A 27,577-nucleotide genomic window follows, 5' to 3' on the forward strand; every position below is an offset into this window, starting at 1 on the left:
CACAAATGTGCGTACGAGAAAAGTGCGTGTGACTAAAGCGCGGTGACAAAACCGCGCCGTCAAAACCGCGGAGACGAATGAGCGCTCAAGCGCGCCGACAGAAGCGCACTGTAACATAACCCTAAACCTAACCCTAAACCTAACCCTAAACCTAACCCTAAACCTAACCCTAAACCTAACCCTAAACCTAACCCTAAACCTAACCCTAAACCTAACCCTAAACCTAACCCTAAACCTAACCCTAAACCTAACCCTAAACCTAACCCTAAACCTAACCCTAAACTTAAACCTTACCTTAACTTAAATCGCGCTTCTGTCAGCGCGCTGTTGTCGGCGCGCTTTTGACATTGCGGTTTTAGCACCGCAGTTTTGTCGGCGCGCTTTTGACGTTCGCGGTTATGTCATGCCACGGGGAAACTATTTAGCCATTCCTTCCTTCCTTCCTTCCTTCCTTCCTTCCTTCCTTCCTTCCTTCCTTCCTTCCTTCCTTCCTTCCCTCCCTCCCTCCCTCCCTCCCTCCCTCTCTCCCTCCCAGTGATCTACTAATGTCAGTTGAAGTTCCTGCTGTCCAAATCTCATGAAAAACAGACTATAGAATCATGCTACATGATATGTTTCTTATTGCTGACATTACCAAAGACATGCTGGCTAATGGGACTATGTATTTATATAATGTTAAATTTAATCCAAAGGGCAGAGCTTTTCTTTTCTTTTTTTAAATTAGATTGCAATCCTGTAGACATTTTAAATACCGGTAAGTCTAATTGAACTCAATGGGTCTCAGTTCTCACAACTCCACATACTGTAGTTTGGGTTGCTTGTGAAGAGGTTTCAAGGAGATGCTTAGAGGTTATTGTCTGAAAATTAAAGGAAGTCAGAAAACAGTTAACTATAACTGCAGTCTCAGTAGATCTTGGAGGGCATTTTGGGGAAAGTACAAGTGTTTCAACAAATTGGAATGATAAATAGAAGTCCAAGTATACAATTAATTAAAGATCAATCAAAATCCAAAAGATGAGTGCCCTTGATCCCAATCCAAACAATTTCATTTCATAATCTTTATTTCTTGGCTGCCAGCAATAGAGAATTGAGAGGGCTCTTAACCAGGCAATTGGCTCTTAAAACACACTCAGATACACAAAATCCACCTGATTTCAGGAAGGAGGAAATTTTTGACTTTTGTTTCCTGATTTGCCTTCCAGGAAGAACTTATTTACTGCATTTTTAAAAAATATTTTTTTTAATTTTTGAATAAACACTAACAGACAAAACACAACAAACACCACAAAAATATCTTCCATTACAAATTGTAAAGAGTGTGTCAGTTGGTTACCAAGAGCTTTCGTGCATCCCTTTCACAGTCATCACCTACAATTCATATCAAGTTATATGTTTTAAATCAAATATATTTTATATATATTACTATCATCATACCTCAATCTTCATATGACTATGATTGTTTTTACGTCCCTTTATATAAAATATTCCAAAATTTAAAGCAAAACCACATGATGGCATTCTGTTATCTATTTTCAATATCATCCAGCAACATTACATCTTTATGATACTTTCTAAATAAAAATTAATTATGTTTAATAATAAAGTTTCTAGACCTCCTTTCTTAATCACTGTTTACAATTTATATCCAATTTCCCTTTTATCATATCAATACAAATATTACATTATTATCATTATCAATCATTTATTTAACAATATCCATCATCATTTCATTTTTATTTTTTATTTTTTGGTCTTAGTTTAACTAAATTTGACTTACTCTTTTTTAATATTATAAGCTTTTATACATAACAGAGTTTCTAAATTTCCTTTCATGATCACCATTTAGAATTTATACTAAATTTCCTCTTATCAAACCAATACATATGTGTACATTGTTATCATTATCAATTATTTATCTAACTATATCCATTATCACTTCATTTTTAACATAATGCTCTAATTTTAACTAAATTTGACTAATATTTTGTATATTAGTTTTCATATCTCAACCTGTGTCTTTTCAGTAATAGTGCAATCTTATGTCTTTTGCCATTTGTGGAATTAGTCTTCTGGTTATTTCTTTAATCAAATTTGTGTGGACTACTCTTCGCAACTTGTTGCTTTTTACATATCTTGTAAAATCTCTAGACCCTCCATCAGCTTCTTTAATCAGCTTATCTTTGGTTATCAGTAGTGCTTTTGTCAAAGTTTCTCTCCTTGAATCCATCAATTCTTCTCTTTTTTCTTCTTCTATATCTTGAAATCTGGGGTAGAGCTCTTCCATATATCTTCCCTTTCCATGTTCCACTCTTTCCATCTCCAACCAGACTCAGTTCACTGTCAGTATCCACAATTATCTTGCCACTTTGTTCATTTTTCTGTTGCTTTTTTAGGACTCTAACCTCCACTTTTTCCATTTGCTGGATATCTTCAATTTTTCCATCGAATTTTACTGCATTACAATCTATATTTTCTAATCTCTTCTCAATTCTCTTTGCTGTTTCTAATAAAGTTAAAATGATCAAAGAGAAAAAAGAGAAAGCAATATTTCCAGGACTTAACCTCCAACCGCTAAGTGGCAGTGTAACTTCTTTTCCCTCTGATGTTACTACTCTCTTTATATTCCGTTTATATCTTCTTTATATTCCAGGCTTAAAAGAAACAAAATTCTTAAATGGAGCAAAATAAAGAGAAAAAACCCATCCAAACCAATATTATAAAAAAATAAAGAAAAAGGTTTAATCCATAGGTTAAAAAAAGAAATAGAAGAAGAAAAACCAATACTTTTACTTTAAAAAGTAGGAAATATTTGCAAAACTTCCATCCATAAAAAAAATAACACACTGTCCAATACAGCTTAATTCTGCCACTTATTTCCTTTTCTCTACCAATTTAATTTAACTTCAATCTTTTTTGGGCAGTCTTTTATAACAATAAAATTTCCTCACCAGATGGACACACTTTCTCTTTCCGCTTTCCTCCCGTTGCGGAGCTGTCCCAACTTCAGCAGCTTTTGGCTGTGCTTCTGTCACCAGCAAGAAGAGATTCTCTTGGATCAATCTGGGACTTTGCGATGTCCCTGAGATCAGCAAGACGTACTCTTCCCTGTCACCATCTCTTCAGGACGGTTTAAGTCCAAAAGGACCGTTCAGCCGCAATAGTATTGACTGAGATCTCAGAGCTCTGAGCTCACACATCGTACCATTGTGACGTCAGCTCCTGTCCTTATTAAATTAAAGAAAGTCAGAAAACAGTTAACTATAACTGCAGTATCAGTAGATCTTGGGGGGCATTTTGGGGAAAGTCCAAGTGTTTCAACAAATTGGAATGATAAATAGAAGTCCAAGTAAACAATTAATTAAGGATCAATCAAAATCCAAAAGATGAATGCACTTGATCGCAAACCAAACAATTTCATTTCATAAACTTTATTTCTTGGCTGCCAGCAATAGAGAACTGAGAGGGCTCTTAACCAGACAATCGGCTCTTACAACACACTCAGATACACAAAATCCTGATTTCAGGAAGGAGGAAATTTTTGATTTTTGTTTCTTGATTAGCCTTCCAGGGACAGAAGAATCTATTCACTGCATTAAAGCAATATGCTTGCTTAAGTTAGTTACATATCTAGTTACTGAATTAGTACAACATGATAGTTTTGGTTAGCTTTAACATTTGTTAAAGGTTTGCTTCAAAGTATTGTTCAATGTCATAAAATGGGTTGAGTAACCAGGTTATTGTGAAAACAGTCTTCAGTTTCTTCTGTGCTAACAAGTTTCCAATTCAAGAAGACTTCGAATTTAGGCTTAGAATAACTTTATTGTCACTTTGAATGTAGGCTAATCAGCATACATTAAAATGAAATTTCATGGTATATGTGTGTGTGTGTGTGTGTGTGTGTGTGTGTGTGTATATACATACATACATACATACATACATACATACATACATATATATATATGTGTGTGTGTGTGTGTGTGTATATATACATACATACATACATACATACATACATACATACATACATACATACATACATACATATATATATATATATATATATATATATATATATATATATACATATATATATATATGTTATATTTATGCTGATAAATAAATAAAGGGAGACTAGTATAGATCTATTTCAAGCTATTTAGCTCTCATCAGCTAGCCACACCCTTACTGGGAATCGAACCTGTGCTGGGAATCGAACCAACCCAGTAAGGGTGTGGCTAGCTGATGAGAGCTAAATAGCTTGAAATAGATCTATACTAGTCTCCCTTTATTTATTTATCAGCATAAATATAACAAATATAACAAAAAGGCAACAGTAAAAAAAATAAAAAAAAATATTGGGTTTCTGTCTGGATGGTCTCTTGTGACGAGCCGAAGACAGAGAGTGGAAGTGTGACCTTCCTCCCATATTTGGGCATACCAGGGGTTGTGACTTTAAATATATATATGTATATATATATATGTATATATGTATGTATGTATATATGTATATATGTATATATGTATATATATATGTGTGTATATATATATATATATATATATATATATATATATATATATATATATATATATATATATATATATATATATATATATATATATATATATGTTTTTATTTGTGCTGATAAATAAATAAAGGAAGACTAGTATAGATCTATTTCAAGCTATTTAGCTCTCATCAGCTAGCCATATCCTTACTGGGATTCGAACCTGTGCTCTATTGCCTCCCACGCAGGGAGTTAACCATTTGAGCTACAGAGAACGACTCCTTTTATCAGCCAGCCAGGGTGGGAGGTATATACTTAAAGTATATACCTCCCACCCTGGCTGGCTGATAAAAGGAGTCGTTCTCTGTAGCTCAAATGGTTAACTCCCTGCCTGGGAGGCAATAGAGCACAGGTTCGAATCCCAGTAAGGATATGGCTAGCTGATGAGAGCTAAATAGCTTGAAATAGATCTATACTAGTCTTCCTTTATTTATTTATCAGCACAAATAAAAACACAAATATAACAAAGGCAACAGTAAAAATATTGGGTTTCTGTCTGGATGGACTCTTGTGACGAGCCTAATGACAGAGAGTGGAAGTGTGACCTTCCTCCCACACTTGGGCATACCAGGGCTTGTGACTTTAAGTATGTATATATATATATATATATATATATATATATATATATATATATATATATATATATATATATATATATATATATATATATATATATATATATATATATATTCTGAGGTTTTCGCGGGTGTTAGTATGTAGGTCTCTAGTTGTTCGGGTTTTCTCCCGCGTAGAATTGGAGATGTCTTGGCGACGTTTCAACGAAGTCACATTCGTCATCTTCAGGCTGCTGCTGACTACTTCAGGTTTGGTGTTTCCAGGAGTAGTGTGGGATCTTGGCTGGCTGTTTGTTCCTTATAACTGCTGGTAGGGGATTAAATTTTAACTGCCAGTAGGGGATTAAGTTTTAACTGCCAGTAGGGGATTAAAACTGATTGAATGGGGGCTTGGGTGTGTCTTGATTAGGTGGAAGTGTGTCCTTATTTGGTGGAGGGATGTTCTGTTCTGATTGTTTGGGGGGTTGTGTTTCCTGTGAGGGTGGGAGGGGAAGCAATCGAAATCAGGGAAGCAATCGAAATAGAAAAACACCCACATAGCATGAACAGGCGAGACGACACCTCCCGCCTGCCAGCCCTTTGGAAACCCGCCCTCATTAACAAATGAATCCCAAACATGAAGAATGAGACCAGGCCCACACTCACAATAGCCACACAGAATACTACCAAAAAACATCCACAAAGAAAACAACCAAAAACACAAACTGATGAGGAGGCACGACCCAGAACCAGAAGCCAGACTGCTAAAGCACAATCAGCCTCTTCAAAACCCCTCCCACCCTCACAGGAAACACAACCCCCCAAACAATCAGAACAGAACACCCCTCCACCAAATAAGGACACACTTCCACCTAATCAAGACACACCCAAGCCCCCATTCAATCAGTTTTAATCCCCTACTGGCAGTTAAAACTTAATCCCCTACTGGCAGTTAAAATTTAATCCCCTACCAGCAGTTATAAGGAACAAACAGCCAGCCAAGATCCCACACTACTCCTGGAAACACCAAACCTGAAGTAGTCAGCAGCAGCCTGAAGATGACGAATGTGACTTCGTCGAAATGTCGCCAAGACATCTCCAATTCTACGCGGGAGAAAACCCGAACAACTAGAGACCTGTCTCCACATATATATGAGAGAAACAACACAGTCTATTCAGATTTGTACATTTACATGGCAAGATAAACAAATATTGTGAGTTTGCCAGATAGTGAACTGTGCACATGCACACATTACAAAACATGCCGGCAATGGCAACAGGGACCAGGGAACTGGTTCGGGGGCGTGGCCAGCCTGGGTCGCTACCGGTTTTGTGACCCAGGCCAAAAAACCACTACCGGGTCAGCTGAACTGGGCTGAACCAGGAGGAACCCACCTCTGATGCATGCTTCACTAAGGATGACATATGGAGAGACCAATTCTGATCGCTGGTTATCTGAAGTAACTGAAAGAGTAAATTTGTAGTTTTAATTGAAGCTTCATTTCCTGGGTTTCTTTGTTTTAACTCAGTTATTTCTCAACAAGTTTGTTTGAGAGGGCAATATCAGGAAAGAGGAATCTAGCAAACATTGCGGTTCTTAAGGAATAATTAATATGTTGGGTAGCCAAGACATCATATGATAGATCATCCATCACATTTACCTCTGAGGTAAAAGATCAGTAGTGAGTCTCAGGAAAGCTGATCAACTGTTTATTAAAGACATGATGAATCTCTCTTTTCCTCTAATTTCTCCCCTATATTTCTTCTATTTTCAGATTTACTTCAGCAAAGTAGTAACACACACACACACACACACACACACACACACACACATACATTTAATGTATTCAGACCACATTCACTTTTGCCAATTTTGTTATGATGCAGCCCGATTCTACAGTTGTGGAAATTCATTTTTTTCCTCATTAATCTACATTTAATACCCCATAATGGCAAGGTGAAAACATAATTTTAGAAATGTCTGTACATTTATTAAATGTTCAGGGGATCTGAATATTTTGTGAAAGCACAAATAAAAACACAAATACACACACACACACACACACACATACATACAAAAAGATGAATCAGATGAATTCAAAATTAATTGAAGTGATGACTTCATCAGAATTAGATGAATTAAGACGACAAACATTTCAATCAATCAATCTTCTTACCTGCGAACCTTCTTCCCCGTACAGATTGAAATCTCACTTCCATTTCTCCACTTCTGATATAGCTGAGATACATTTCAAAAGAGCAGGTTTACCCATCTTACTAAACTCTGAACAGCCTTGCAAAATTGCATATACATCAAGAATAACCAGTTCCAAAATATTACAATTTTAGTTATGTAAATGAGGTTCAAGCAAACATGCTGCAATCTCATCAGATTTCATATCACATTTCTGCATTTGTGCAGTTTTGACATACCTGGGGAGAATGTTTTCCATTTTATGAATAATTGTTCTATTTTAGGTGCAACTTAGGGACCTAAATAAGCTTGGTCCAAATCAGTGATGCCAGTGGCTATTTTATAGATATAGTTTATAAAATATTTTATAAAGGTGATGACAAAATTCATTTTGCCTAGTTTTTGAGGCTGATGAACTGGTTTGGAATATGTGGGCATTATTATGATGAAGATGAATTGTATGTTACTTTAAAATAGTTCTATTAAAACATGGTATGTAATAATAAAGGATTATATTAAGATAGGATAAAATTGTCTTCCAAATTGCTGCTCAACTGCTGTTGGAGAGAATTTCTGTGATAAAAATGAATGTTTTGATTAGAATGATTTTTTGTTGATTGTTGTTTTAGACAATACTTGTTGTGTCAATGATGTACCATTCAAGCAATGGCAAACAGACATATCTAAATTTGGATGGCAAGAGAAAAACCATGAGATAAGTATAAAGGCATGATGCAAAAAAACAAAAATATAGAGATAGATGATAGATAGACAGACAGACAGACAGACAGACAGACAGACTGACTGACTGACTGACAGACAGACAGACAGACAGACAGACAGAGAATTTATCAATTTGGAATTGTATTCTGCAGCTTGTAGTTTGGTTTGGATGAAAGAATGGTTGTTGCTGAGAAATAAAAGACTTTTAGAGTTAGAAGACCATGACCTGAAGTATGGATATTTATAGTAAATGAATGCATTATGCTATATGGACAAATAGTTGGTGAAATTGACATTATTTGCTAAGATGGACAAACTGACTTCTTTGATTAGAAAAAGTTCATTATTAACATTCATCAATGACTGAAAACTTCTTATCGACTTTCTACGTTAAAAAGAAAACGATTTTATGACTTATGGTTGAGATTAAAAAGAATAGGTTATAGCAAGGGTGTCAAACTGGTGGCCTGAAGGCCTGATGTGTGATACACAGGCCACACACACACCCCAGTTCCGCAAATGGGAAAAACATTGCAAAACATCATGTGAGAGCAACGTGATGCGGCGAGTTTGACACCAGTGAGTTATAGAATGAAAGGAATCATGATGTCATCTTAGAGAAAGAGGTTTGATAGAATTGTAGAAAAAGATTAAAAGTCAAAGAGAGAATGAGAGAGAAAGTATTCTGTTCATTTATTTCTGCCCTCTTTTTCCTTCTTTTCCTTGTTTTTTTCCTTTTCTGTTTTTCTTTTCCACATTTACTTTCTTTTGAATGTATTTCATTCATTCAAAAACTAGTTTTAAAAAAGAATCTTGGATTGTATTGTTGCTCTATCTACCAATAACATTGTAAACCACCCAGAATCACAGGTGAGATGGGTAACATGGAAATTTGATAGATGCATAGATGGCTAGATAGATGATAGATGATGGACAGATGATGATGATAGATAGATAGATAGATAGATAGATAGATAGATAGATAGATGATAGATAGATCAGAAAATCAGAAACTTGATTCATATAACCAGATCATATAGAATGTATATTTTTGCTAATAGTGTACATGATAAAGTTGCAGTTAAAATGTTTGTATCCCAGCAATACTAGGTGATTTATAACAGGCTTATAAAAGATTTTAAAAGATTTTAGTCCTTTGAAAATAATGATTATATCTGCCTCATAAAATGATATGGAAAGGGCCCCTTTATCAAAAGATTTATCTTTCTAATATAAAGGCTGACCTTCCTTTTTATTTTGTGTCATTCTTTTGGAAACCCATGTGGTACAGGCACCATTCCAAAATTCATAGAACCAGTTCTATTCAATATTTTTGACAGTATTAAAATTATGGCTAAAGCCTTTGAACTTGCCTGAGAAATCTCTGAAAGATTTTTAAATTTTTACTTTTTAAAAAGATAAATTTTACTTTTCACTTAAAAAAATAATAATAATATTGCTTGACAGGTAAGTATATAATCGAAAGATAGAGTTATATATAAAATTGGATGGAATAGGTAAAAGCATTCACACAATCAGCAATTTTACTATTTACTATGAGTTGAGAGGGAGCTTTAGTGATTTGTAGTGGCATGAATGACTGGTAATTTTAGAGTATGTGGGGGGGGGAATGTATTTTCGGGTAAACAGCTGAACTCTTCTCAAAACTCAAATCATCTTTAGAGAGATTGTCTTTCTTTCCAGATCTTCACAATGTAGGTAGTCTAGTGATTCACTATGTGAAGGTATTAACTATAGGTATGGTAATGAGGAAACAATTCCTAGTGTAGCACCAGCTGAAGATCCCACTACAAATGAAACTTTTATGAGGTTTTGTGAGGAGTTCAGAAACTGGGACCTATAACCTCATGGTAGGTGCATGGTGCAATACATTTAGTTAGAAACTCATAAAGAATAGAGGAAGGAAACAAAAAAATAGTAGACTTACCTTCTACTATAAATAAGAAAAGGAAAGAACACTGTGGTAATTATTAATCTTTTATCTGACGTCTGGCAAAATCCAGAGATTTTTCTCAAGAATCAGAAGCATTTATAGAACTTTCCCAGAGGTCAGATGAAAAGATTATTAACTACCACAGTGTTCTTTCCTTTTCTTATTTCTAGCAAACTGTCTTAAATCTACCACATACTGGCTTCATTACCCCATCCTTCCTCCTTACCACATCTTACAGTTATTTCAAAATTGGGAAAAAAGGGGAGTCAGGTTTGGCTACCTGGCTCATTCATTAATTTTGGCATTGGGAAAACGTCTCAATAGCAATAGCACTTATACACCACTTCACAGTGCTTTACAACCTTCTCTAAGCAGTTTACAGAGTCAGCCTCTTGCCCCCAACAATCTGGGTCCTCATTTTACCCACCTCAGAAAGATGGAAGGCTGAGTCAACCTTGAGCCTGGTGAGGTTTGAACTGCCAAATTGCCGGCAGCCAACAATCAGCAGAAGTGGCCTGCAGTACTTCATTCGTTGCTGTACAACTGTGGCTCAAAGGAAATGCATCAGAATCAGAATCGCTAAGAGGAGAAAAAAATAGCATGAAATCGCACCAAATACCACTTCAGACTATGCATTGTCCCAACTGGCCAGCCAGTCAGTTAATGCATATGAAAAGTCTTTATCTTCTTAATAGGGGGAACTGGGGTTACCAAATGAGGACTACCCCACTGTAGCTTTGTGCCTTACATATGCATGTATTTTATTTCCTAATCATATAACTAAGAATTAGAGTTAGAGGAGGGAAAGATAAGTCCCCCTTATAACTCCTTCCCCTTTGGTAGGAATACACTTGAGAGGGGTAAATTTTACAGGAACAGGAAGAAATTCTGCTTGGCAAGTCTCTGGGGGAATTAAACTTTTTAAAATATATACTTATTACACAATAGAATATAGACAATAGCCAAGTACAGTGCTATTTATACTGGAGAGATTGTCTTTCTTTCCAGATCTTCACAATGTAGGTAGTCTAGTGATTCACTATGTGAAGGTATTAACTATAGGTATGGTAATGAGGAAACAATTCCTAGTGTAGCACCAGCTGAAGATCCCACTACAAATGAAACTTTTATGAGGTTTTGTGAGGACTTCCCAACAGAAACTGGGACCTATAACCTCATGGTAGGTGCATGGTGCAATACATTTAGTTAGAAACTCATAAAGAATAGAGGAAGGAAACAAAAAAAAATAGTAGACTTACCTTTTACTATAAATAAGAAAAGGAAAGAACACTGTGGTAATTATTAATCTTTTATCTGACCTCTGGCGAAATCCAGAGATTTTTCTCAAGAATCAGAAGCATTTATAGAACTTTCCCAGAGGTCAGATGAAAAGATTATTAACTACCACAGTGTTCTTTCCTTTTCTTATTTCTAGCAAACTGTCTTAAATCTACCACATACTGGCTTCATTACCCCATCCTTCCTCCTTACCACATCTTACAGTTATTTCAAAATTGGGAAAAAGGGGAGTCAGGTTTGGCTACCTGGCTCATTCATTAATTTTGGCATTGGGAAAACGTCTCAATAGCAATAGCACTTATACACCACTTCACAGTGCTTTACAGCCTTCTCTAAGCAGTTTACAGAGTCAGCCTCTTGCCCCCAACAATCTGGGTCCTCATTTTACCCACCTCAGAAAGATGGAAGGCTGAGTCAACCTTGAGCCTGGTGAGGTTTGAACTGCCAAATTGCCGGCAGCCAGCAATCAGCAGAAGTGGCCTGCAGTACTGCATTCGTTGCTGTACAACTGTGGCTCAAAGGAAATGCATCAGAATCAGAATCGCTAAGAGGAGGAAAAAAATAGCACCAAATACCTCTTCAGACTATGCATTGTCCCAACTGGCCAGCCAGTCAGTTAATGCAGATGAAAAGTCTTTATCTTCATAATAGGGGGAACTGGGGTTACCAAATGAGGACTACCCCACTGTAGCTTTGTGCCTTACATATGCATGTATTTTATTTCCTAATCATATAACTAAGAATTAGAGTTAGAGGAGGGAAAGATAAGTCCCCCTTATAGCTCCTTCCCCTTTGGTAGGAATACACTTGAGAGGGGTAAATTTTACAGGAACAGGAAGAAATTCTGCTTGGCAAGTCTCTGGGGGAATTAAACTTTTTAAAATATATACTTATTTCATAATAGAATATAGACAATAGCCAAGTACAGTGCTATTCAGACTGGAGGCATTGACAGTGTAATGATTTAAATAAACGGACACTTTCAAAACAGAACAAATATATCAAGGTCAAATATAATTTATGAGATGTAAATTTGCTTAATTTGTCCAGCTAACCCTAATATAATCTTGAAGAAAAGAATGACTGAATGAGTTCATTGGTCCCTTGAAGGCAAATCAACAAACAAAAGTGGGAAGTTTCCTCATTCCTGAACCCAGGTGCTTTTTGTGTATCTTTGCGCATGTTTTAAGTACTGTTTGTTTGGTAAAGAGCGTTGTCAACTCACTGTTGCTGGCAGCCAAGAAATAAAGATTACGGAATCTGTTTAAATTGATTGTGTGCAATTGCATTCATCTTCTGGACCTTGATCCTTAATTCATTTCCTCATTTAGATACTTGGACTTTCATATTTATATTTCCAGGTTCTTTGTACTTTCCTATAAATGGCCCCAAAGCCAATGATACTGGAATTATTTAATTAACACATGCATTTCCTGACTTTCTGTAGTTTTTTTGAACACTGACTACCTACTAAGCATCCCCTGAAAACCTCTTCACAAACAACCTGGAAACTATGCGGGGTTGTGAGAACTGAGACCCACGGAGTTCAATTAGATTTATTTTAAAATGTCCAGAATGTTTTAAATGGTTAATGCAATCAAGTGCATTCATTTTTTTGGATTTTGACTGATCCTTAATTAATTGTGTAATTTAAATACTTGGACGTCATATTCATATTTCCAATTTGTTTAAACACTTGTGCCTTCCCAAAAACGCCCCCCCCACAAGACCAACGATACTGCAGTTATAGTTAACTGTTTTCTGACTTCGTTTAGTTTTCAAACATTAACCTCTAAGCATCTCCTTGAACCCTCTTCACAAACTACTCAAACTATGTGGAGTTGTGAGAACCGAGACCAACTGAGTTCAATTAGACTTATTTAAAATGTCTACAGGATCACAATCTAATTAAAAAAAAGAAGATAAAAGCTCTGCCCTTTGGATCAAACTTTATCTAAATAACATTATGCAAATACATAAGGGCCATTAAACAGCATGTCTTTAGTAATGTCAGTAATTTACATAATATTTACATGTGCTTCTTGATGTTTCAACAGTAGGTAATTTCCAGAGATTTTTCTCATCAGAGTTGGTTTATGTTATATAACGTAAACATGATGGGAGAAAGCAGGATGCTTTATAATTAGTAACTGTATTATAAACATGTTCCTCATAATGACAACATTGGAGATTCCTCTCCTGGGAGTGCTGCAGTGAGCCAAGATAAGAAGGGAGGTTGGCATTCCTTGGAAACAATTCACAAAGATGGGCAATCACTTTTAGTGGGTGACTCAATCAACCTGCAAAAAAACAACAACAACAACCCACTGCTGGGTTCTGGAATCCTATTAAATTTTCCAGATTAGCCAGACCACAACTGCCTACACCTGGTTCAACTAAACCCTTTACCATAATGTGTTTGGTCTACACATGTAAGAATCCACCCTTTCTGGTTCATGCATGTCTCTAGGATTACTAGGGCCAAGAGAAGTGTGTCTAGGATTTAATTAGTTAGTTAGTTTGTCAAACATGTACAAGATAACAGGTATAAGTATAAACATGGACATGAACACAGGAAATGAATACAAATAAATGGGGACGGTGGGACAGGGACGGTAGGCATGCTGGTGTGCTTATGCACGCCCCCTTACAAGACCTCTTAAGAAAGGGGTGAGGTCAAGAGTAGATAGTTTAAGGTTAAAGTTATGGGGTTTTGAGGTAGAGGTGGGTTTCAAATCCCGGCGCTACCAGTTCGCTCATGCACATGTGTGCATTTGCGTGTATGCGCAATGCTTCTGCGCATGTATAGAAGTATCTGGGCGGGTGGGTGGAGCCTCCCGCCACCACCACTACTGGTTTGGCTGATCTGGGCCAAACCAGGAGCAACCCACCTCTAGTTTGAGGATGTAACAACAGAATCAGGTAGTGCATTCCAGGCATTGACCACTCTGTTGCTGAAGTCGTATTTTCTGCAATCGAGATTGGAGCGGTTTACCTTGATTTGGGAATACTCAACCGTTAAACCTTTTGTCAGTTTCCTACATGATGGTTTTCTTTTTTAGTAGTTTGTTTATGAAACAGTGAGAGGATGATTTTTTTAAAAAAAACCAGGAGAATGATAAAAAATAAACGTAAGGGTAGGTTCCTCATTGCCGGATCTGTCCAAGCAGAAAATAGACAACATCCACCAGGGATTCATCGCTTTGGATGAGTGTACTGAATGTAATGTACCCCAACAGTCCAATTGAAACAGAGGATTCTAGCCAAACGTGGGGCTGGTTCACAGCCTCTTTTTACTAGTTTGGGATCCTGCAAATAATGCATAATACATACTGAGAACAATTTATCCTCTTTCCCATTGCAGAGTGCTGCATATTTGGTCACTGTGCGTCAGAGAACCTCTGGCATAAGTCCCAATTTTGGAAGTTTATCTTCAATACGATCTTTGAAGGAGAACAGCATTTGTCTGGCAAGATAAGAGGGGTCAATATTTGGGACTGAAAATTAATCATTTATTAATTTTTTAAAACCACTAAGTCTTGCTTGAGTTCCAGCCTAGCAGCCATACCTCCTGCCCAAGGGCTGCACTGGAATGAATTATCCTACTTGAACAGTTTGTCTCAGAAATTAGTTTGCACTCTTCCTGGTTAGTATCATCCATAATGGGAATTAACTGATCCCCATATGGAGCTGGGCCAGGAGTTTGACCTGAGATATTCACAAAGCAAAGTTGTGTGCTTCTGGAGAAAAAGAAGCAAGAATTGTTGCTGAATTTCTCTTGGTCTTCCAAGGATTTGAGTTTGCTCAAAGAGATTAAGTTTCTAAACTAGTTAAAAAGCAACAACGCACAGCATATCTTTTTGTCTTAGAGAATTTTATACCCTGAAAGATAACGAAAGGCCATCATGGTAATGTTCCGCAGCCTTTATTCATTTGAAAGGCATGGAAATTTTGGTTTTATCAAATTATCCTTCCTCAAAATGTCATGCCTGAAATACTCTTGAGAATTCATGGCAGAAGAATTATCATAAATGTTTGCCAAGGCTTGAAAGGGGAAAGGAAGGAATTGTTCTAATTTCTAATAATTTCTCCATTATGGCTCCTTCTCTAATACAATCACTACATTCCGATTCTTATCTAATCCATCTTTTCATATTCCTGTGGTGTTTTTTTTTTTAATTTAATGGCAGAGCAGCAAGTGAGGTAGAAATTTCTGTGTCTACAAAAAGAAAGGCTTTTTGGGCAAAATAGCCTTCTTTTTGGGCAAAGAGAATTTTCTTTACCCCTTTTGTAAAATGTATTGGCTGTCCAACTTACTCAGGGTAACTCTGGTTGACTTTCATAAAAGATAAATCTGTATAAAGCTAAAGACATGAATAAAATACTACAAAACAATCTAATTAAAAGATGGGAAGGGCAGGAGCAGAATGGGGGAGAAGGTGGGATCTGTTGTCAATCTCTCAACTACCTCCAAGGTAATGTGTTACTGACAGAGTTTATACCCCACTAGATGCCCATATACCTCCTAAAACCTAGGAACGTCACTTTTGGAGAATGCATGAAAACTCCTCCAGAGAGAGTTTGAAGGATTTACTTGAATGGCCCGCAGTTTCAGAGTCCAAAATTAAATCTGTCATTGGCCAACTCAGGAGCGGGAAAGCCCCAGGATCTACCTTCATTTCTACTGAATTATTAAAGAACATTTTGGAATGATGGATACCAGTTCTGGCGGCGCTATTTACTTATATTGACTCCACTGGCCATGTCCTAGAAAATTGGGGCTTGGCAATCATTGTCCCAATTTTTAAAAAGGCAAAGAGAGATGACCCTGCCAATTACAGAACAATGAGTCTGCTAAATATAATCAGCAAATGTTATGCCAAACACCTCCAAGATACAGTTACCAGGACTAAGGTAAGGGAGAAGCTGGAAGCTGCCTCAATTGACCACAGGTTTCTTCATCTATTATGTGCCTTACATTAGCGTGACCAGACATCCCGCATCTGGCGGGATAGGCATGCCTTTTCATAATTTTTCCCACGTCCCGGGCCGTTCTCAAAAAACCCCGCTTTATTTTGGCTCCCCCGCCCATCAGCTGCCGCTAGCTCGCTCGTTCCGTTCCCCCATCTATTCTATTCTACACTAAAAATCTAAGCCAGCCCAACCTGCCACTCACTGATTGGCCTGGACTCCAGCCAATCAGTGAGCTGGCTGGGATGGAAAACTTTAAGCACGCCACGCGAGTCTCCATTTCATTTCGCCTTCGCCGTTTGCTTTTGCTGCTTCACTGGTGAGTAACCGGTGGGAATCAGGAGGATTCGCCACTTCGGGTGAGCGGCGGCGGCCTTTAGCAAGGGAATGGCCTTCCCTTGCGAAGGCCTTCCCTAGGGAGGCCGCAGCTGGCAGTAGCCGCCACGGTCTGGCTTCCCCCTGCCTCCTCCACTAGCCTTTGTCCCTCCACAGTAGGGCGGTTGTGGGGAGGAGACGGTCCTCCTCTCCTCCCCCTTTGCGGAGTTGGGCTGGCGGGCCATCTCCTCCCCCCAGCCACCCTACTATGGAAGGCTAGTGGAAGAGGCGGGGTGGGGGGTAAAGCCAGCCCGCTGCAGCTACTGCCAGCCCGCGGCCTCCCTACCCTGAGAGAGAAACCCGGGAGAAGATGCGGGGAGGGGGGGAATTTGCATGGGGCGGGCTGCAAAAGGGAGGGAGTGAGTCTGGATTGCTGCAAAGCAAGTCTTGGGAAGTCCTTTGCGCCGGCTAGAAAAGGTCTTCATTCACTCTAACTAGTGTCATTCGCCCCCGTGTTGCCCCGTGCTGTCGATTGGTTAAGGGCCTGTCCTTTTCCCATGTCTCTTGCTGGTAGAGCCGGGTTAGTGGGGTCGCGGATGGAGAGGCGCTTTCTGCCAGGTGAGGACCTGGGTTGGGGAGAGCCATCATCTTCTTCCCCCCGTTCGCTTTGCTCAACGGCTCGTGGGGACTTGGGCGGAGGGCTAGAGGCATTCTTCCTGCTGTTTCGTCCTGCCGCTTGCTTAGTTTCTTTAATCTGAGGGGCACCGCCCAGTCCCCCCTTCTTTTTCTGGCGGTCATGAGATTCACAGGCGGGCAGAACCGGTCTCCACCTACGGTATTTCTATTTAATGTTCGGTTTAATTATACTCTGTGGAAATAGTCGCAACCCTCTTTTAATTTGAAACTGGTTCCACTTGCGTGACTACACTCTTGCTGGGTGAATAAAATGTTGTCTAAGACCTTTTGGAGAACAACAACCTTGAGAATTGAGACCTTATAAAGTCCTTCTTCATGCGCTTTTCCCTCCCAACTGCACCCCGCTCGCGTTGTTTGGCCTGCTGGACCAATGGGGGGCCGGGGTAGGCGGAGCCCAGCGAGCCTCCCGGGCTGAGAAATTGGAAGGAGCGAAGTTGCGAACGCTCCGAGGAGTGAGTAAAGCACCACGCTCGGAGGAAGTAGCGGCGCATGACTGGAGCGGGAAGAGGGGCTGAGTTGGGGCATCCTCAGCATCTCCCGGGTGATCTCCGGGCCCCCGGCTTCCTCATCTCCTCTCCTATGGGGAGACGTGCATCATAATGTTGTAAGCCATCCGGAGTTACCTGTGTGTGAGGTGGGCTACCCTATGCATTTGTGTCTGTGCGCTGGAGAGAGAGTGAAAAAAGAGAGGGAGAAATAATTATATTAATTAGATAGATCAGTGTTTCTCCACCTTGGAGACTTGAAAGTGTGTGGACTTCAACTCCCAGAAAGGGAGTTGGGAGAAAGGGAGAAAGGAGGAGAGAATAAAAAAAGATGGGGGAAAGAAGAAAGAGCTAAGGAGAGGAGGATGGAAAGGAGAGAAAGAGGAGGGGAGAGGGTAGAAAGGGGAAGAGCAGGAATAGGAGAAAAGTACGGGAAGAAGGAAGGGGAAGGAGAGGAGGAAGGAGGAAAATAGAGAAGGGAGGGAGGGAGAAAGGAAAGGGAAAGGAAAGGAAGATGGAAGGGAGAGAAAAGGAAGGAGAGAGGGTAGGAAGGGAAAGAGGAAGAGTAGGAGTAAAGGAGAGGTAAGGGAAGAAGGAAGGGGAAGGAAGAAAGTAGAGAAGGGAGAGGGTGAAAAGAAAGAGGTAAGGAGAGGAGGATGGAAAGGAGAGAAAGAGGAGGAGAGAGGGTAGGAAGGGGATGAGGAAGAGCAGGAGTAGGAGAAAGGTACAGGAAGAAGGAAGGGAAAGGAGAGCAGGAAGGAAGAAAGTAGAGAAGGGAAGAAGGGAGAAAAAGAAAGGGAAAATAAGGTGGTGTTATAACAGGAGGAAGGGATGGTAAACAAAGCAACCCAAACTGTATATTATAACCTATTAAATGAAATAATAAATGTATAAGAATGGTAAATGTTAAAACACTCGTAACCAAACGACATGCTGCATGTGATGATGGGCTTTTTTTCTTTTTCTTTTTTTTCTTTTGTTTTGTTTTTATTGTTGTGGGTATGTGTCATCTATGTAACAAAAAAAATAAAATTTTTTTTTTAAAAAAGGTGGAGAAACACTGAGATAGATGGTAATGAGATGAGGGAGGGAGAGGGGGAGAGAGAGAGAGAGAGACCATAACTAGATAGACAGATAGGCAGGCAGATAGACGGATGGATAGAGAGAAAGAGAGAGAGATAGGTAGGCAGGCTGATAGATGGATGGAGAAAGAGTGGGGGAAAGAGGGAGAGGGATCCCATAACTAGATAGGCAGGCAGATAGACAGACAGATGGATGGATGGATAGAGAGAGAGAGGATGTGTATAATTAAGGTGACCAGATGTCCCTAGCGAGGCCACGGGCTGGCAGTAACCGCCGCGGCCTAGCTCCCTCCCCCCCGTCAATGGTGTCCCTCTTTACCAATCTGAAAATCTGGTTACCTTACCTTACATACTAAAACATCCCTCAAGGTGAAGTACAATATGCAAGGGTCACTCTCAAAGTCAGTCAAAACTCAAAAGGGGGATAAACAGGCATACAATTTGGCCCCCTTGTTTTTCAACTTCTATATAAACGACATGGTACAGTGGTTAATTAAACCAAATTACAACCCTCCCCTCAAAAAAATAGATGATCGTAGCATTGTCCTGCTGCTCTGTGCAGATGATGCTGTGATCCTCTCCAGGACACCAGTAGGCCTTAAAACAGCCTTGCGAGCTCTCATCCAGTATAGTAATTATAACAAACTGGTCATGAATTATGAGAAAACAAAGATTATGGCCTTTGCAAAAAGGCCAAAACTCTATTCGTGGTATCTAATTGACCATAATATAGACCAGGTAACCACCTTCAAATACCTAGGGGAGGTAATCCAGGCCACTGGTTCAAAAAAAGCACATGGTGACTATGCGGCTGCCTTGGGCCAAAGATCAGCGAGCACCATCCTTAATTTTTTCTGCACAAAGGGAGGAAACTATGTCCCTGCCACAATCAAGCTTTGTCTGGCCAGGTCTCTACCACAGCTTCTTTAGGGGATCTTGCTCATACCCTCAACTTCGTGTTTCACACCATTGGAAAAAGCTCAATCCAAATTTATTGGAGTAATTCTCCAGATGCTGTGCTGTGTCGCAAATGCATTTCTGTGCCAGGAGACAGGATTGACAAAAATTGAAGCAAAAATCTGTATAGTGGCTTTAAATCTCTGGCTGAAGCTTAACTTCCTTCCACAAGGGGTTGCTCCATTAATCCTCCAAGAAAAATTCTCCTCATCATGGATCAAGGCTGTCAAGATCAACTTTGTCAAACTAGGCTTCCCCCCCAGCTGCAATACTCAAGTTGGACTACGGCCAAGCAAAACAAACCTTGCGACAGAGGGTAGAGGACATTGAAAGGTAAATGGATTTAGGGAAAGCTCGGCTGTTTCTGGCTCCAGACGCCATTAGATATGTTGTTACTCCTGCCTGCTGTCTTAGCCAGTTGCAGTCAGCAAACCATCGCAAAGCATTTTCGCTCATACGTTGCCATGCACTTCCATTGGCCATTCTGTACGGCAAGTATAAAAAGACACCATTGGACCAAAAGTCTCTGTTCCTGTGGCTCAGGAGAGGTGGAGACCATTGGTCACATACTCCTTCGATGCTTCTTTTAAAGAGAAATTTGAAAAAAAAAACATAACCTTCCAATTATTGCTAGGCCATTCTGACACTGCTTATCTCCAGTGGCTGCTTAAGGATGACCAATCCAGAACTACAGCACAGGTGGATATATTCTGTGCAACAGCACTGGGGATTCATCGGACACAGGCTTCTAATCCACTGTAGCTATTTTATACAACAAATGTGGCAAATCCTTTGGACTGCTTATTCCTTTCCATTTTAGTAATAAACTGACTATGGTCTAGCACTACTAAAATTGTAATTTTAGTATAGTTAGACCATATGTAATTGACAGACTGGTTTTTATCATAGATTTTATCTATTATTTATTATCTTATTTATTATCTTATTTTAATTGTATATTTATTGAATATGTCAAATTGTAAAGTGTTGCCATGACTATTATCAGGTTGGCATTGGAGGGTGGATTCCATGCATACCTTCAGCCAGAGTCGGATCTCATATTTGTAAAACTTTTTGATTTATGATTGAGACAGAGGGGAGGGAACACAGGGAGTCAGTTTCAGCTCTGCAGAAGGAAAGGCTAGAATGTTGAATCTAATAAATGAATGGATTTCTTTTGAACTTTGTCTTGAGGCTCATAAATTAATTAAGTTATCTTCTGAAAACTTCACTGTTCCCAGAAGATGACTGTTTTTATTTGTTCTAGTCTCTGGTCTATGACTGTAATAAACTGAATTGAATTGGCCACATCACCTGGATAAAAGAGAATAAATATAGACCTGTTTTCCAATCATAATGATTCTCTTTTTACTAAATACTCCATTTATTGCATTGATATAATACGTAACTGAACAATGAGGCACTCAGGATATATTTAAGTCTATTGCTGATTTGCACTACATCTGAGAATGTATCAGCTGTATTGCATCTCAGCTTGAGTCTTTTGTTTATATGAAATACATGTAAGAGGGGGAGTCAATTGTAGAAGAGATAGGTTTCTGCTTAAAGGCAGGGCCAGTTTTGGGCTAAGGCAAAGAACATGCCAGACTAGGATACCAAAACTTAGGGAGTGCCGACTCTTTGCATTAACTGGAAGTGGAGCTATCCATCAATGTGGGCCTCCAGTGCCATGCAGTCTTGAGCCAGCACTGCTAAAAGGTTTCCCCAAAAACTGAATCATAAGTTTGCTTCGGGTCTATAGACAAAGTGGATAAAAAGATCTTAGAAAACTAAATATTAATTTTACAGTCAACTATGAGGCCCTGGCCTAGCACACAGCAGAGTCTAAAACTGTTCATTGTCACATCTTTTAGCCAAAATTTCCAGTAATTCTCCCTGGCATTGATTTTATTAAAAAATATTCACTTGCCAGTAAGGAGAGTTATTTAGGAGAAGTGACTTCAGTGTTTATATTGATTCAGATTGTGTCAATTCAGCCAGGTCAACATGCAACATGAAAGAAATCCCAGAGTTCAATTCCCAGCTTGTTCTCTCATCTTGCTTGTGTAATGGCTTCCGAAAATCAAGGGGACGAGGAGATAAATTTATTGGCTTGTGTTATTATGAAGGTACCTATGCCATTTTTTGGGGTTCTCTGTTCCACTGGGCCATGAATGGATGTTTTATAGAAATAGAAATTTGGAATTGAAAAACTGAACTTTTTCTCCAGTTTTCTGAAAAAAATAATTTTGTGGATAGAGGGCATTTCTCTTTTCTTAAATGTAATTTTTATTAAGACTTTTTACATATATAAAAGACAAACATTAAAGTGTATGTGTGAGAGGGGGGAGGGAGGGAGAAGGAGGAGGGAATTGTAATTGAAACAAACAAAAAGAAAACTCAGATGAGCATTGGGTGCCCCAGAGAGGAATGACTATGAATGGGGTCCAAAAAATGAAGATGTCAGAAGACACCACACAATGAACATCCTGTTCTTTTTTCATGAGCAAGACTATAAAAGACACTTGCAGCCCCCACTTGTACATTTTGTTACCCGTCGTACTGATTCCCTTTAGCTAGGATCTCCTCATGTGCCACAAATGCCCTTCTCACCCATTGTCAGTTAGGTTTGGCTTTCTATGAAATTGAAAATGACAGTTAAACCTTTTTCATGGTTTGTGTCCCACTGATTCCGCAACCCTCCATCACATCCCTGCCCTTTCTTTTTCTTCCTCATTGGTTTTTTAGCCCTCAACTGTCTCTGCTTGTCAATCCATAATAACTACAGATTAGAGAAATCTTATTGCTACATACTCTGGTTACCATCCCTCCAAAGGAGCCATTTTCTCAAGCTGTGACTATAAAATCCAGTAGCCATCCTGGAAAAATCAGATATCATCTTCCAAGGAGCCACAGCAATGAAGGCTCACCCTCCTCTTCCTCCTCATTGCGGCCAGTGAAGCCAATCGATATTCCAGATGTGAACTGGCTTTATGTCTGAAGCAAGGTGGTCTGGATGGATATCATGACTATAGTTTGGCTGACTGTGAGTTTACTCAATGTTTTTCTTCACCTTCGCTTGTTCCAGGTTTGCAGGACAGATGCAAAATGGGGAACCGAGGTGAGCCGAGGTGGCGCAGTGGTTAAATGCAGCACTGCAGGCTACTTCAGCTGACTGCAGTTCTGCAGTTTGGCTGTTCAAATCTCACCGGCTCAAGGTTGACTCAGCCTTCCATCCTTCCGAGGTGGGTAAAATGAGGACCCAGACTGTGGGGGCGATATGCTGACTCTGTAAACTGCTTAGAGAGGGTTGAAAGCCCTATGAAGCGGTATATAAGTCTAACTGCTATTGCTATTGCTAACTTCCTTCCCAGAAAGAGTTCATCCAGCCCACCCAATGACTAAAATGCTCTGTTTAATTTTGTTAAAATGGTAAAATATGCTTTTGTCCCATCTAAAATTTCTGGGGAGACCTCACAATTTACCCTGCACTAACACCCTAAGTTTTAAGAGGGTGATTAATATCTATTGGGTAAGCTTTTTAGTGCTTACCCAATACTCCGGATCTTAACTGTGTTGGGCAATGGCTGGCATGGACTCTGGCAAGGTTATGCGGGATAATTGAGCAACAGTGGCATGCAAACTTTATTGTGAGAAATATAACAAAAACAATTGTAGTTCCTCTCATTTTATCCTGGAGAGAAGATTAACAATTAAGAAAGAAAGTCAAAGAAAAGGAAAAATGAATGAACAAGAGTTGCCACTAGCTCACCTTCCTCAATCTCTCCAAGGAGACTTATATCCTCTGAAATTGTCAAAGAAACAAACATATGTGTGATCAACAAAGGCATGCATTATGCTTATTTTTAATCTGTATTCTTATTTTTAGGGTTGCCTGGAGAAACAACTGCAAAGGAAGAGATCTGTCACAATGGGCCTGTGGCTGCGGGCTCTGAGATTGATGATCCTGCATTTCCCTTCCTCCTCCTGTGATGAAAATGATATGATTCCTTATTTAACCACATTGGCCAGTTTGATTCTATTCTTACACTCCACATATTAGGAACAATGAGTTTCTTTGCACAAAAATGATGATTTTTAAATGGTTCATGGTGGAAAAAAAGGGAAAGTCTTTGTTTTTTTAAAAAAAAATCTTTGAAAACTGCTTTAATAGAAAGAGTTTTGTGCATTATGCCCTGCCCTATTTCATGCTTTCTTTCTTTCTTTTTCATCTTTCATTATTCCTACATTATTCCTCCGTCCTGGTTGCCAATCCTTTCCATGGAAGAACAGACCTGTGCAACAAAATGCATAATTGATTCAAAGCTTGGTGTCACTTAACAAAGAACAAGATACATCTCTTTGTATAATATTAATAAACTACCTTGAAATTCTTATATGAAAACCCTAGTTTGGCATCCAAGGCCATACAGATTCTGTGGCCAACCTCCTGTTTTATTAAGGCTTGGCGTTTGCTCCATAATTTAAATTCTGAATTTAAAAATTGGTGGCCATCTTCTTTCCTATCCATTCACCTGCCAAATAAGAGAGCGTGCAAACAAGAGGATAACAACAGCAGATTAATGATACAGGCCAAATTGCTGTGAATTCTGCTGTTCCAAGGTGTGCATCTCATCTTCTCACAGTCTAAATATGCTTTTCTGTAAAATCTAGGCTACTCTGTGCATCCTCAATTCCAGGATGTAGACAAGTCATTGTCCATCTGTGATACCTGTATATGTAGAAAACTGAGAAGATTGCAATATATTGTGTTCAAGTGAACATATGTATAAATCAGTAGGTAGCAGAGAAGCAGCAAAAGTTAATGGGTAACTATCCTGGCTAATGTAGATAATACTAAGCGAGATTCAGCATATAAAATCTCTTCCAGTCTGTAATAATTTCAACTAGAAAGAATGTAGGTTCCTTTTTGAGATTTTGTTCAATGGGATTTGCTGCACTGCAGTCTAGTGAGAACTGAAGGCCAAGCTAATCTATGTTTCAAGGACCCAACGAGGGATGAGTTCCTGCCAGTTTTAACCTCTTCTATAGAAGAGGTTCCACAAATCTACAGTGCTGTTTAGAATCAGTTCCAGCTCCCTCCCCCTGCCCGTCCGCACATCATCAAGATGAAGAGCGAGAGTAGGAATTCTGGGAGTTGAAGTCCACAAGTCTTAAAGCTGTCAAGTTTGAACACCCCTGGGAGTTTTTTTTCTAAAGGGTTAGGGCTGCAAGGGTCTTGTAACTTGACAGCTTTAAGAGTTGCGTGCTTCAAGTGCTAGCGTTTCTGAGCCAACATTTTGGTTGCTAAGCAAGAGCGTTGTTATTTGAGTTTCACCACATTTTACAAGTTGGCTATGCCCACCCAGTCACATGACTGCCAAGCCACTCCCACTCGATCACATGGCTGGCAAGCCACTCCCACTTGGTCACATGGCCAGCAAGCCACTCCCATGAAGCAGGCCACACCTACAGAAGAGGTTCTAAAAAAAATTGAAACCCACCACTGGACGCAACGTAAGTAGGATTCAGTTATTAATTTCAGCAGAACTAGATATGTCTTCAGTCTTAATTTCCCATAGTCAAATGTAGCCTCATTTTGTTCCCAGAGACCTCCAAATCTGTGTCACCATAACTCAGGACCACTGGTAGCTCTTGCTGGGGATTTTGGAAGCTACTTATCTGAACACGTTACAATGGTTAAAACAAATGGCAATAATTTAGAACCATGTAAAAGTTGATATAATATACAAACATTCATAACAATAATTCAAATTCAGAAACAGAGTCATGTCTCTGAGGCCCAGTAATGAAGTAGAAAGAGAGCAGGGTGGGGGCTGTGTAGATCTCAGAGAATACGGACAGTTTTCTGCTTTCTGGAATCCAAGACCAGGGGTGAAATCCTCCTGGTTCGGCCCGGTTCAGCCCGGTTTGGCCAAACCGGTAGGGACAATCATTTCTGGCTCTGCGAACCAGTAGTAAAAAACAGCTTCTGAGGATTGCAATCATCAGAAGCTTTTTCCCCGCTTTTTACAGCATTTTTTTCCTGCAGGAAAAAATGCTTTAAAAAGTGAAAAAAAGTTGGTCAGCCCCACCCAGTCACATGACCCAACCCACCCAGCCATGACCGGGAAACAAGGGCAAAATTTTTTAGATTTCACCACAGTCCAAGACTGTTTTACAGATCAGATCTGAAATATGCCAATCCTGATAGATAATATTAGATAGATAGCTAGATAGATAGATAAAGTTGGAGATGAGGCATCTTGTGACCACAGAGAACCGAGGTGGCACATTGGTTAGAGTGCAGCACTGCAGGCTACGTCAGCTGACTGCTAGCTGCAGTTCAGCAGTTCAAATCTTAGCAGGCTCAAGGTTGACTCAGCCTTCCATCCTTCTGAGGTGGGTAAAATGGGGATTCAGATTGTTGGGGGCAAAAGGCTGACTCTGTAAACCGCTTAGAGAGGGCTGTATGAAGCTCTATGAAGTGGTATATAAGTCTAAGTGCCATTGCTATTGCTATAGGGTTTTTGCAGATGAAAACCAGTGCCTTGAATTCCCCCAGAAACCAAGTGGCAATTAACTAACCCCATCCCTGCCTCTGCTGCCCACTTCTGGACCAGATCTGGCTTCTGGATAGTCTTCTAGGACAGTCTTTGTAGAGTTCACTGCAGTGACCCATGTTATGTAAGCTTCCTGTTGGGAGAGTGAGGGCATTCAGAGAAGCGTTGTGAGAGTTGTGTTGGAGAACACACAAACCAGCATACAGAGACACTGCAGTTTAAATAGGCTTTTACTTTCGTGGAAATAGAGGTATCAGAGTCCATCAAACAGTCCAGGTCATACATGGATAAGACAGTCAGTCATCTATGTCTTTCAGTTAAGGGATAATCCAAATAACATAGTCCATAAACATACAAACAGTCCAGTACTCAAAGTTTGCTAGCAGTTGCAAAACTTACAATAGCTCACGGCACTTTCTAACAGCCAGCTTCCAATACACTCAGATCAGATCAGCCCAGCATCTAACAAACAGAGAGCTAACAATCATTCTGGCTCCCTCTTATGGCCGATTGAGGAAAACAGCAACCAATCACATTTTACAGTATGATTTAAAGAAACAGGTACGGCGTTGTTACATGATTTATATATTGCCAACCCAACCGTTAGATTATATTCCTAACAACTCATTATTGTGAATAATTTACAAAACCTAGTTGCAGCATTCAGCAGTTTCAGATCATAATGGAGAAAAAATATCTATGTGGTCACTAAGAGCTGACAGAGACTTCATGGCGCATGATCAATCAATGTTATTCAGAGGAATCAATGACTAATCTAACATGGTAATTTTTGCTCTACTGATTCACGTCCATAGCTCTCACCATGGCCACAAACCAAACTTGATTAAATTAAATTACATTTACAGAATTCAAGATCAAGTTTCAGAAAGTTTTTAATAAAGCATCATGTTAAGAGTTACAAGTTGCTGGACGGTATGAATTCATTGTGCATCCATGTCAGCTTCTCCTATATGAGGAGAAAATACAGAACTAGAGCCTCATCCCCACCTTTCTCCCTCTCCCTCTTTATGTGCCCTCAAGGAGGACAATTAGGCAATAAAACCAAGGAAATAAAATACAGTTCTCTGAGTAATTTCAGTATGTTGCATTTCTCTGCAAACTTCATGAGACCAAAAAATACACACTAAAACTAGAGTTGTATTGGAACAACTGAACAGAAAACTCAACCAAATGAGAGGGAAGAATGTTTTTGGGACAG

At 39.3% G+C, this 27,577-nt stretch overlaps 1 long non-coding RNA gene across 1 annotated transcript; it reads right to left on the reverse strand.

The window, feature by feature from the left end:
- Window positions 1-2,948: 2,948 nt before the first annotated feature.
- Window positions 2,949-7,378, reverse strand: LOC148048314 (uncharacterized). Its single transcript, XR_015695828.1, has 2 exons — window positions 7,297-7,378; window positions 2,949-3,224 (listed from the first exon to the last, which is right to left on the reverse strand). It is a non-coding gene; the product is annotated as an uncharacterized LOC148048314 (long non-coding RNA).
- Window positions 7,379-27,577: the final 20,199 nt, after the last annotated feature.

The sequence above is a fragment of the Thamnophis sirtalis genome, unplaced genomic scaffold, assembly GCF_051295495.1.
Source record: "Thamnophis sirtalis isolate CommonGarterSnake01/CBP01778 unplaced genomic scaffold, rThaSir2_p1.2 scaffold_3, whole genome shotgun sequence".
Lineage (NCBI taxonomy): Eukaryota > Metazoa > Chordata > Lepidosauria > Squamata > Natricidae > Thamnophis > Thamnophis sirtalis.